The sequence below is a fragment of the Chiloscyllium plagiosum genome, chromosome 13 (assembly GCF_004010195.1).
Source record: "Chiloscyllium plagiosum isolate BGI_BamShark_2017 chromosome 13, ASM401019v2, whole genome shotgun sequence".
Lineage (NCBI taxonomy): Eukaryota > Metazoa > Chordata > Chondrichthyes > Orectolobiformes > Hemiscylliidae > Chiloscyllium > Chiloscyllium plagiosum.
Window position 1 is genome coordinate 39461402 of NC_057722.1, and position 12470 is coordinate 39473871.

Consider the following 12470-nt stretch of genomic DNA (forward strand, 5'->3'; position numbering starts at 1 on the left):
CCTTGCCAATGCTTCATCTCCACTACAAACTGTTTCTACCGAATTCTCTGTCCCACAGCCAATGTTTCGGACTGAAAAGGACTTGTTTATAATCTCAGCATCTGATGTGACCTACTCAATGAGAAAGACGACCTGCTTACATCTATTTAACATGGCTAACATCTCCAATCTCCTATTGCCAAAACTCTCATCCATGCTTTTGATAACTCTCTTGCTTTCCTGTCAGCCGCCAAAAGTTTTATTCCGACATTTAGTCATAGTCATAGAGATGTACAGCATGGAAACAGACCCTTCAGTCCAACCCGTCCTTGCCAACCAGATATCCCAACCCAATCTAGTCCCACCGGCCAACACTTGGCCCATATCACTCCAAACCCTTCCTATTCATATACCCATCCAAATGCCTCTTAAATGTTGCAATTGTACCAGTCTCCACCACATCCTCTGGCAGCTCATTCCATACACGTACCACCCTCTGTGAAAAAGTTGCCACTTAGATCTCTTTTATATCTTTCTCTTTGACCAGTGGAGTGCCACAAGGATCGGTGCTGGGTCCTCTACCTTTTGTCATTTACATAAATGATTTGGATGTGAGCATAAGAGGTACAGTTAGTAAGTTTGCAGATGACACCAAAATTGGAGGTGTAGTGGACAGCGAAGAGGGTTACCTCAGATTACAACAGGATCTGGACCAGATGGGCCAATGGGCTGAGAAGTGGCAGATGGAGTTTAATTCAGATAAATGCGAGGTGCTGCATTTTGGAAAAGCAAATCTAAGCAGGACGCATACACTTAATGGTAAGGTCCTAGGGAGTGTTGCTGAACAAAGACACCTTGGAGTGCAGGTTCGTCACTCCTTGAAAGTAGAGTTGCAGATAGATAGGATAGTGAAGAAAACGCTTGGTATGCTTTCCTTTATTGGTCAGAGTATTGAGTACAGGAGTTGGGAGGTCATGTTGCAGCTGTACAGGACATTGGTTAGGCCACTGTTGGAATATTGCGTGCAATTCTGGTCTCCTTCCTATCAGAAAGATGTTGTGAAACTTGAAAGGGTTCAGAAACTACTTAGAAAGATGTTGCCAGGGTTGGAGGATTTGAGCTATAGGAAGAGGCTGAACAGGCTGGTGCTGTTTTCCCTGGAGCGTCGGAGGCGGAGGGGTGGCCTTATAGAGATTTACAAAATTATGAGGGGCATGGATAGGGTAAATAGACAAAGTCTTTTCCCTTAAATTTAGACTGAATCAAAAATCTTGGAAAAAGACCATTTTCATGTGCTCCAGTTTGACAATCAATCAGTTTTTCTAAAACTGATATGTAATTTTGGTAATGTCATTCTCCACCATTTACAAATGTGAGTACATCCAAAAACCTCTGCTGCCAAATCCACACAGAGCCCTGCTCATTTATCACCTATATGTTTGCTGAACTACCACCAGATGTCAGTCATCAAAACCTTTTTGCCTCACACCTCCCTATATCTGCTTCCAGTTCTATAACCTTCAAAGAACTGCATCACCAATTCTGGCCTCTTGCACATTGCCCGTTTCCTACTCCCCAACATTGTGGTCATGCCTAGAGTACCTCGACCCTAAGTCTGGAATTCCATTACTAAATCATTCCATTTATTCTTAAAGCCAAGCTAACTTGTAGGATTTAGTTATTTTTCAATAATTAATCGTTTTGACTTGATTAAAAGTAAGTTCTGAAGAAGGGTCACTGGACTCAATGTTATATATTTTTCTCTCCACAGATGCTGCCAAAACTGCTGCATTTCCCCAGCAATTTCTACTTTGTGACAAATGTGAAAATGCTTTTGAAGCACAACTTTATTTTAAAATGGTAACTTAAAAGTACTTAATGAGCCTATTAATTGATGTGGTTAATTCAATTTTCTAAATTATTAACAATTATTGTGGAGTCACAAATAGTTCTTGTAATTGAAGGACACTCATTTTTTTTCCAGAATTTTAGATGCATCATTGGGAGATGACACTACATAACCTAAGTAGATGGATTAATTGAACACTGGTGCTTTTTTTCTGGAATTAAGCTAAAATAGACATATAAAACAGACAATCTTAAAATATAATTGCCATGTATAAAAATTAATGAAGGGACATAGGAAGTGATGTCACTAAAGATGATCATTTCTTTTAAAGGAACAAATCAAGAATTAGCCATAGAGTACCGAGCCAATCCCAGATTGATCATAAACTGTTTATATACTAATAAGAGTTCAAGGTTTCTCTGAACATGCACCGGGGTAATGGTAAGCAAAAGTTTAAAAAGGCCTGGGCTTTAGTGGTTTGATGCACAAGGAAGATGATAAAAGACAGATGTTGAGACAGCAGAACAGAACAAGAAACTGGTGGTCCAGTCAAACCATTGTTTTGAACGAGTAGCCCACCATAAAAAGGTTAAGAGCACTGAAAACACCAATAAAGTGTTTCAATTAAGTCTTTTTTTCATTTGTCTTTATGATCAACTTACTAAATTTTAAAGAACTTGTGAAAATATGTTTGTACCTGCAATGGGTCATGTAACTAATTACGACTAGATGGGCTTCCTCAGACTTCAGTCCACGATGGTAACATATCGGTTTGACAATTCAAGTGCACTCCAAAATCTTACAAAGTCAGCTACCAAATATTTCATCCTATGACTCTGTCAATATTTATCTTTGCATGTTTTATCACATTAAAACAGCCTTGGAAATGAAAAAAAGCACTACCTGAATGAAGATTTTTGTTGGCTATGACATCAACTCCTCTTGACCAAGGGGAAAGGACTGACCAGACTCAACTGTCAGAATGTAACCATTTAGTGGTTTCCCCATTCCCCATAGCATATACATGATGTGTATTTTGATTAACTAAAATGCAATTATTGCAACATGACTAATTTTGGGCTACAATTTCATATGAAGCTTCAGGAAAAAAATTGGGTTGAAAAAGCAATAGAGATCAGTATAAAATTACTCAAAGGAAATTACAAAAGGAAAATTAAGTAGGCTAAAATTTGTACCACGTTTTTCAGGGTCCCATTCTTCATATGTTTAATTGCAGAATAATTTTAGTAAATTTAGTAAAGACCACTGTGGTAGACCAGAGAGTCAGAGATGCACAGCCCGGAAACAGACCCTTCGGTCCAACTCGTCCATGCCGACCAGATATCCCAACCCAAATCTAGTCCAACCTGCCAGCACCCAGCCTATATCCCTCTAAACCCTTCATATTCATATACCCATCCAAATGTATTTAAAATGTTGCAATTACACTAGCTTCCACCATTTCCTCTGGCAGCTCATTCCATACATGTACCATCCTCTGTGTGAAAGATTTGCCCCTTAGGTATCTTTTATATCTTTCCCCCCTCACCCTAAACCTATGCCCTCTAATTCTGGACACCCCCATCCCAGGGATAAGACTTTGCCTATTAATCCTATCCATGACCCTCGATTTTATAAACGTCTATAAGGTCACCCCGCAGCCTCAGACAGTTCAAGGAAAACAGCACCAGCCTGGTCAATCTCTCCCTACAGCTCAAATCCTCCAACCCTGGCAACATCCTTGTAAATCGTTTCTGAACCCTTTCAAGTTTCACAACATCTTTCCGATAGGAAGGAGACCAGATTGCCCGCAATATTCCAACAGTGGTCTAATCAATGTCCTGTACAGCTGCAACATGACCTCCCAACTCCTGTACTCAACACTCGACCAATAAAGGAAAGCATACCAAATGCCTTCTTCACTATCCTATCTACCTGCAACTCTACTTTCAAGGAGCTATGAACCTGCACTCCAAGGTGTCTTTGTGCAGCAACACTCCCTAGGACCTTACCATTAAGTGTATAAGTCCTGCTAAGATTTCCTTTTCCAAAATGCAGCACCTCGCATTTATCTAAATTAAACTCCATCTGCTGTTCCTCAGTCCACTGACCCATCTGATCAAGATCCCATTGTAATCTGAAGTCACCTTCTTCACTGTCCTCTACACATCCAATTTTGGTGTCATTTGCAAACTTACTAACAATACCTCTTATGCTCATATCCAAATCATTTATATAAATAATGGAACGTAATGGACCCAGCACCGATTCTTGTGGCACTCCACTGGTCACAAGCTTCCATTCTGAAAAGTGACCTCCACCACCACCCTTTGGTCTTCTACCTTTGAGCCAGTTCTGTATCCAGATGGCTAGCTCTCCCTGTATTCCGTGAGATCTAACCTAGCTAACTTGTCTCCCATGGTGAACCCTGCTGAACACATTACTAAAGTCCATATAGATTCACATCCACCGTTCTGCCATCAATCCTCTTTGTTACTTCTTCTAAAAACTCAATCATGAAGCCAAGCTGACTATCCCCAATCAGTCCTTGCTTTCGAAATACATGTACATCCTGTCCCTCAGGATTCTCTTCAACAACTTGCCCACTACCGAAAGACTCACAGGTCTATAGTGCCCTGGCTTGTCCTTACCACCCTTCTTAAATAATGGCACCACGTTAGCCAACCTCCAGTCTTCTGGCAACTCACCTGTGACTATCGATGATACAAATATGTCAGCAAGGGGCCCAGCAATCACTTCCCTAGCTTCCTACAGAATTCTTGGGTACACCTAATCAAGTCCTGAAGATTTATCCACTTGTGTGTTTCAAGATATCCAGCACTTCCTCCTCTGTAATACGGACATTTTTCAAGATGTCACCATCTATTTCCCCACATTCTATATCTTCCATGTCCTTTTCCACAGTAAACACTGATGCAAAATACTTGTTTAGTATCTCCCCCATCTCCTGTGGCTCCACACAAAGGTCGGCTTTGCCGAACTTTGAGGGGGGCCTATTCTCTCCCTAGTTACCTCTTTGCCCTGAATGTATTTGTAAAATCCCTTTGGAATCTCCTTAACTCTATTTGCCAAAGCTATCTCATGTCCCCTTTTTGCCCTCCTGATTTATCTCTTAAGTAAACTCCTCCTGCCTTTATATTCTATGGATTCACTCAATATATTTTTTAAAGATATTTTTATTAAAAATTTAACATTTTTACAAGTTTATAAAAATAAAAAAAATCCCAAGTATAAACATTGATATACAATTAAATCTTAAATAAATAATAACCAAAATTTAACTAAAGAAAAATACTGAGAGAAAAAAACAAAACTCAACTAACTACTAATCTAACCTACAACTAACCAGAGTGTATAATTAAGTCTCTTACATTATTCAAATAAAAGAAAGAAAAAAAAACAACGGATAACATAGAAATTGGGTAGTGAGATACATGCTCAGAATGTATTAACATCAAATGTAACAAAACCCGTATTCGTGTGGGAATCCTCTCCTAATGGGCCCCGGACCAGCCAGGTTCGCCATCTCAATTAAAAAAAAGCCCTTGTTAGGATGGCTGAAATATCTGTATTTATATAATTCAAGAAGGGCTGCCATATTTTATGGAATAATTCAATCTTTTGGTGCACCATATGTGTAAGGAAGTCAAGGGGAATACATTCCATAATTAATCTGTGCCAGTTTGAAAGTCCAGGGGGCCCTCAGCCATCCAGTTTACCAAAATATTTTTCCTTGCACAGAAAGAAAGAATAGAAAATAATCTCTTCCCGTGCATATCCAGGGAGGGTAAGTTCGAAAAGCCCTAAGGAAAGATACAGGGTCCACTCTAATTTTCGTTCCTAAGATTTCTGTCAGAGCACTTGCTACTTTAGTCCAATATCTACGGATCTTATGACAGGTCCATAGGCAATGTACAAGAGTGCCCACCTCTATTTTACATTTGGGACACATTGGAGATACTCCTGCCTTAAATTTTGCCAATCAATCCAATGCTATATGGGCCCTATGAAGTATCTTCAGCTGAATAGCCTGAGTTCTGTTGCAGATGGTGATTCTTCTGGCATTTTCCCAAATGTCATTCCACGTTTCTATAGACATTTCTAGTCCAAAATCCTGATCCCATGTTTTAAGCAGATTGTCCATATCTCCCGATATTTCATCATGTAGTAAATGATAAATAGTACTGACGGAAGATACCCCATTAGCCGTAGCACTCTGCATTCTCTATCTGATTTATAAAGACTATCTAGTAACGCAGTCTTCTTCTGTATATAATCTCGAATTTGGAAGTATCGAAAGTGGTCTCCATTAGGTCATCCGAATTTCTGACGCAGCTGTTCAAAAGACATCAGGACCCCTTCTTTAAATAGATCCCCTAAACAAGAAATACCCTTGGATCTCCAGAGTTTGAAAGTGGCATCTGTAAACCCCGGTTGAAATCCCCATGCTCCCACTATCGGAGCATCAAGTGATGTTTTATGTGAGTTGCCCTCATTTTGCTGCATTATATTCCAAACTTTAATTGTGTTTAGTATTATAGAGTTTTTACAGTGATCCATGATGATTTTCCTCTTGTCTGAAAATAAAAGGTTAATAAGTGGGCATTTTACTTGAGAAGCCTCGATGTCCAGCCAGATTGATTGCGGGTCAGACAAGACCCAATCAGCTATGTAACTTAATAGGGAACTTAACTGATATTTCCTGAAATCTGGGAAATCCAATCCTCCCCTTACCTGTGGAAGTTGTAGATTCTTCAGCTTAATAAGGGGCCATCTATGATTCCAGATAAAAGAACCCAACCAGCCATATAATTTACGTAGTGCCAGCCTCGGCAGCATCACCGGAAGCATTCTCATAGGGTATAGGAGACGGGGCAGGACATTCATTTTAATTAGTGCTATTCTACCTAGCCAGGAAATTGGAAGGTGTCTTCATCGCTGGAGGTCCTGCCTTATCCTTTCCAGTAAATGCACAAAGTTAGCCTTGTATAACTGACCAAATACTTGGGTAATAAAAATGCCTAAATATAAGAAACCCTCCAGGGACCACCAAAAGGGAAAGTGGGATCCGTCCACTAAGTGGGGTATCCTAGCAAGGCCACCCATTGGCATAGCCTCCGATTTTGAGAAATTAATTTTATAGCCTGAGAATGCACTAAATGTATTAATAACTTGGATTAAGCAAGGCATGGACATCAGAGGATTACTGAGGAATAGGAGAACCTCATCTGCATAAAGGATAATCTTATGTTTACCTGTACCAATCCTTGGGGCTGTTATATTAGGGTCAGCCCGTATAGCTTCTGCTAGTGGCTCAATTATTAGCATAAATAGCAATGGCGAGAGGGGACATCCCTGACGGCAGCCCCTACCCACATTGAAGCTATCCGAGCCTAATCCATTGGTAATCACAACTGCTTTGGGATCACTATACAGTGTTGAAACCCATTTGGTAAACACCTTTCCAATGCCAAACCTTTCCAATGTGTAAAACAAATATGACCATTCAACCCTATCAATGCCTTTTCCACGTCTAATGATACTACTACACCTGGTATCTTTCCCAAATGGCAGGCCTGAATCATATTCAAAACCCTATCATTATTGGATGATCTATGGCCCTTAATAAACCCCGTCTGATCCTCCTTTATGATATGTGGCAATACCCTTTCTAGCCTCAATGCTAACGTTTTAGAGAGGATTTTAAAATCTACATTTAGCAAGGAAATTGGTCTGTATGACGCGCAATCTTCTGGGTCCTTTCCTTTTTTAAGGATAAGAGAGATATTTGCCTCTTTCAGCGAAGGCGGGAGACAGCCCTGACTGTATGAGTAGTTATACATGTCCATAAGTGGACCAGCCAATATTCCTGTGAATTCTTTATAGAATTCAGCTTGAAAGCCATCTGGACCCGGTTCCTTACTGCTCTGAAGTTGCCTGATTGCGTCAAGTTTTTCTTGGATTGTTAGGGGAACATTCAAGACTGATACCTGTTCTGGAGCTAGGTCCGGAAAAGTCAAATTTTAAAAAAATGATTGCATCCTCCTAGTCCTGTCTTCACAATCCTGCAATTTATATAAATCAGAATAAAATTTTCTAACAATTGCATTAATCCTTTTATGATCATGAGTCAAAATACCCATACTTTCCTTGACAGACGTGATAGTTTGAAGGGCCTTCTTTTTCTTTGCAAGAAATGCTAAATATCTACCTGGTTTATCGCCAAATTCATATAACCTTTGTTTTGCAAATAATATTTCCCTCTTAGCCGTTTGGGCAAGCGTGGTGTTTAGAGTTGTTCTAAGGGCCGTAATCCTTTGCAATTTGATAATAGGTCTGTCAGCGAATGCTGTTTCAGCCGCTTTTAAGCGAACTTCAAGCAGACGCTGTTGTTCTCCCTTTAATTTTTTCTGGTTTGCTGAGTATGAGATGATCAAACTTCGCGCGTAAGCTTTGATGGTCTCCCACATCATTGATGGGTTGCTAGCCGTACTTAAATTAATTTCTAAAAAAGTTTTAAATTCTTGAGAGAAGTACCTTACAAATTTACTATCTTTCATCAGGATGGGGACCATACGCCAATGCCGAAGGGATGTCCCATTGTTCCTCGCCTTGATTTCTATATATACAACAGCGTGATCGGAAATTGCTACACTGCCTATTTTACAGGATGATATGGAATTTTAAAAAAATCGAGGGGACAAAAAACAAATCGATTCTGGTATGACATTTATGTGGATTGGAGTAAAAAGAAAAATCTCTGCCCTGTGGATGAAGACACCTCCTAATTCTTTGTTCAAATCCACCAATTGTCTAGATCTGGGAGATACTCCTGCAGTACTCTTGGGAATCCTATCTACTTCCGGATCCATAATACAATTAAAGTCTCCCCCTATAATTGTATGACGAGCACCGAGAGCCATCAACTTTGAGAAGGCTTCCGTTATAAATTTAAAAGGATGTGCCGGGGGGCAATACAAATTTAAAATCCCATATTCCTCTCCATTTATAAGGGCTTTAATCAGAATATATCGTCTAGATTCGTCTTTTATCTGATTTAGGATTTTGAAATCCACCCTGTCGTAATTTCAAGTGTTCTTTATCCAACAGGTGTGTCCCCTGTAGGAGAGCTATATCAACTCTTTCTTTCTTGAGATTTGATAATATTTTCTTCCTTTTGACTGGTGAATTACTCGCCTTGACATTCCAGGTGCACCATTTAACCAACTGATCAACCATAATCGTCCGGGCAAATCTGAGACCCCCTCGGGAGGGGAAACCCTATCCAGAACATCCCGAGCATAGAGCATATAAAATTCACAAAAATAAAGGCTCTCTAATACACTCACAACAGTATAATAAAAAACTATTTCTAAATAAAAAAAAAATAAAACGTATTTAAATGGAGATTTTCCCCCGCGTTCCCAGGGGGGTATCACTTCCTTTCCAAAGATCCGTCGTATCCTCTCCCAACCAGTGCCCCATCCTTGACCCAGGCGCTCCTCAATAGGATGAGGAAAATTCAAATATACTACAGAGCTAGAATTAACAGTGAGCACTCTACACATACCCCCCACCCACACCAACACCTAGATATATTTGGTAATGTTAGTACCATGTATAAACACACATAACTATAAAATTCAACCTCAACAAAGTAATAATTAAATATAATAATACAAAATAACAAGGGAAAACAACCCCGCTCCTAGAGACACAGGTAAATTAGAATAAGGTAACCACCTCCCCCCACCAACATTAACTAGACCCCCCTGGTCATATATATAGAATAAAAAAAAAAAGGACGGGGGGGGGGGAGAAAATCGTTAAGTAGAGAACAAATAAATAAATCCCTCTCCCTACCCCCCAAGATAATATTAAACAGTAAGATAAAAAGGATGAACATATATAAAAAAAGGGAGGGGGGGATGTAAACCAGAGTGGGGGGGAAAGCAAACCAATATCAATTATCTCTCACAATTTATCTAAGAGAGTCCAAAAATTCCTTGGCCTTTTCCGGCGATCCGAAGTTATACACGGATCCTTCATGGTTAAAGTGTAGCATCGCTGGGTAGCGCAAGGAGTACTGAATAATTAAGTCCCTTAAACACTTCTTCGCCTCATCGAACGCCTTCCTCTTTCGGACCAGAGCTGGGGAAAAGTCCTGGAATAACATGATCTTGGATCCTTTATAGATCATGGCTTGGGGACCTTTTCCAAGATTTCTGGAGGCTTCTAAGAGTATCTGCCTCTCCTTATAGCTCTGCAGCCGGAAAAGGACCGGGCGGGGGCGCTGGTTTGAGCCGGGCCCGCGTATTGCAACCCGGTAGACCCATTCTACCCTTACCTGGCCTGATCCAGCCTCCAGATTTAAAAGCTGTGGAAGCCACTGTTCAAGGAACGCTGTAAGCTGGCCTTCCTCTTCCCGTTCGGGAAGGCCCAGCAAACGAATATTTTTTCGACGACTTTGATTGTTGAGGTCGTCAATGTGGTTCTCTAAGGTCCGGACTCGCTGTTCGAGAGTCCGGACCCGATCCACGGCCGACTGTGCTGTAGTTTCGGAGGTCGCGGCCTTTAGCTCCGCCCCTCCAACTCAGTGCTCGATTTCCTTAATGTCTCGGTCGTGCTTTTGCAGCGCGGCCGAGAGTGAGTCCCATCGGCTTCGGGACTCTTCAATAAAAGCGTCGATCTTCGCATCCAGTTTGGAGATGATTTCCACGAGGCTCGCCACCGTAGGTAAGTCCCCAAGGGCTGCTGCGGACACCTCTGCTGCAGCTGGAGAGGGTGGGGGAGGAGTTCCTGCTTACTGAGAGCTGCTTATTGAGAGTCATTTTTACTGGAGATTAAATTGCTTAAATTTAATACTAAACAACTAATTACATTAAGTAAAAGCTATTTTAAATAATTTGGTGAGTGTGGTGGGGGTGGGTGACCCACTTTGCCCAAGTCTTGGGAGGAGCACTGTAGACTCAGACTTGCTGGGTGGTTGCCATCTTGGATCCCCACTCAATATATTCTAAGGATCCACTTAATGTATTCTGTCTTATACCTGATATATGCTTCCTTCTTTTTCTTAACCAAACCCTCAATTTCTTTAGTCATCCAGCATTTCCTATACCTACCAACCTTTCCTTTCACCCTAACAGAAATATACTGTCGCTGGATTCTCATTATCTCATTTCTGAAGCCTTCCCATTTTTCAGCTGTCCCTTTACCTGAAAACATCTGCCTCCAATCAGCTTTTGAACATTCTTGTCTAATACTGTCAAAATTGGCATTTCTCCAATTTAGAACTTCAACTGTTAGATCTGGTCTATCCTTTTCCATCACTATTTTGAAACTAATAGAATTATGGTCGCTGGCCCCAAAGTGCTCCCCCACGAAACCTCAGTCACCTGCCCTGTTTTATTTCCCAAGAGTAGGTCAAGTTTTGCACCTTCTCTGGTAGGTACATCCACATACTGAATCAGAAAATTTTCTTGTACAGGGTTGACAAATTCCTCTTCATTTAAACCCTTAACACTGTGGTAGTCCCAGTCTATGTTTAGAAAGTTAAAATCCGCTACCATAACCACCTTATTATTCTTACAGATAACTGAGATCTCCTTACAAATTTGTTTCTCAATTTCCTGCTGACTATCAGGGGTCTATAATACAATCCCAACAAGGTGATCATCCCTTCCTTATTTCTCAGTTCAACCCAAATAACTTCCCTGGATGTATTTCTCGAAATATCCTCCCTCAGTACAGCTGTAATGTTGTCTCTCATTAAAAACGCCACATCCCTTCCTTTCTTGCCTCCCTTTCTGTCCTCATGTAGCATTTGTATCCTGGAACATTAAGCTGCCAGTCCTGCCCATCCCTGAGCAACGTTTCTGTAAATGCGATGATATCCCAGTCCTATTTTCCTAACCATGTCCTAAGTTCATCTGCCTTCCCTGTTAGGCCTCCTGCATTGAAATAAATGCAGTTTAATTTATCCGCCCTACCTTGTTCTCTGCTTTGTCCCTGCCTGCCCTGACTGTTTGACTCACTTCTTTTCTCAACTGTATCTCTCAGATGGATCTCTTTCCTCACTATCTCCCTGGGTCCCACTTCCCACCACCTTACTGGTTTAAGTCCTCTTGAGCAGCACTAGCAAATCTCCCTGCCACTATATAAGCCCCCTTTCAATTCAGGTTCAACCTGTCCCTCTTGTACAGGTCACATCTACCCCAGAAGAGACTCTAATGATCCAAAAATGTGAATCATTCGCCCATACACCAGCTCCTCAGCCATACGTTCATCTGCTCTATCCTCCTATTCCTACCCTCACTAGCTTGCAACATCAAGAGTAATGCACATATTACTACTTTCGAGGACCTCCTTTTTAAACTCCTGCCTAACTCTCTACATTCTCCCTTCAGAATCTCATCCTTTTCTCTTCCTATGTCATTGGTTCCAAAGAGTACAATGACCTAGATTAGATTAGATTAGATTACATTACAGCGTGGAAACAGGCCCTTCGGCCCAACAAGTCCACACCGACCCGCTGAAGCGCAACCCACCCATGCCCCTACATTTACCCCTTACCTAACACTACGGGCAATTTAGCACGGCCAATTCACCTGACCTGCACATC

The 12470-nt window shown here is 41.0% G+C and overlaps 1 protein-coding gene across 2 annotated transcripts in view; it reads right to left on the reverse strand.

The window, feature by feature from the left end:
• The window catches only part of LOC122555940 (guanine nucleotide-binding protein subunit beta-4), an 88028-nt gene that overhangs the window by 9738 nt on the left and 65820 nt on the right, over window positions 1-12470 (reverse strand). The gene's annotated exons all lie outside the window — the stretch shown is intronic.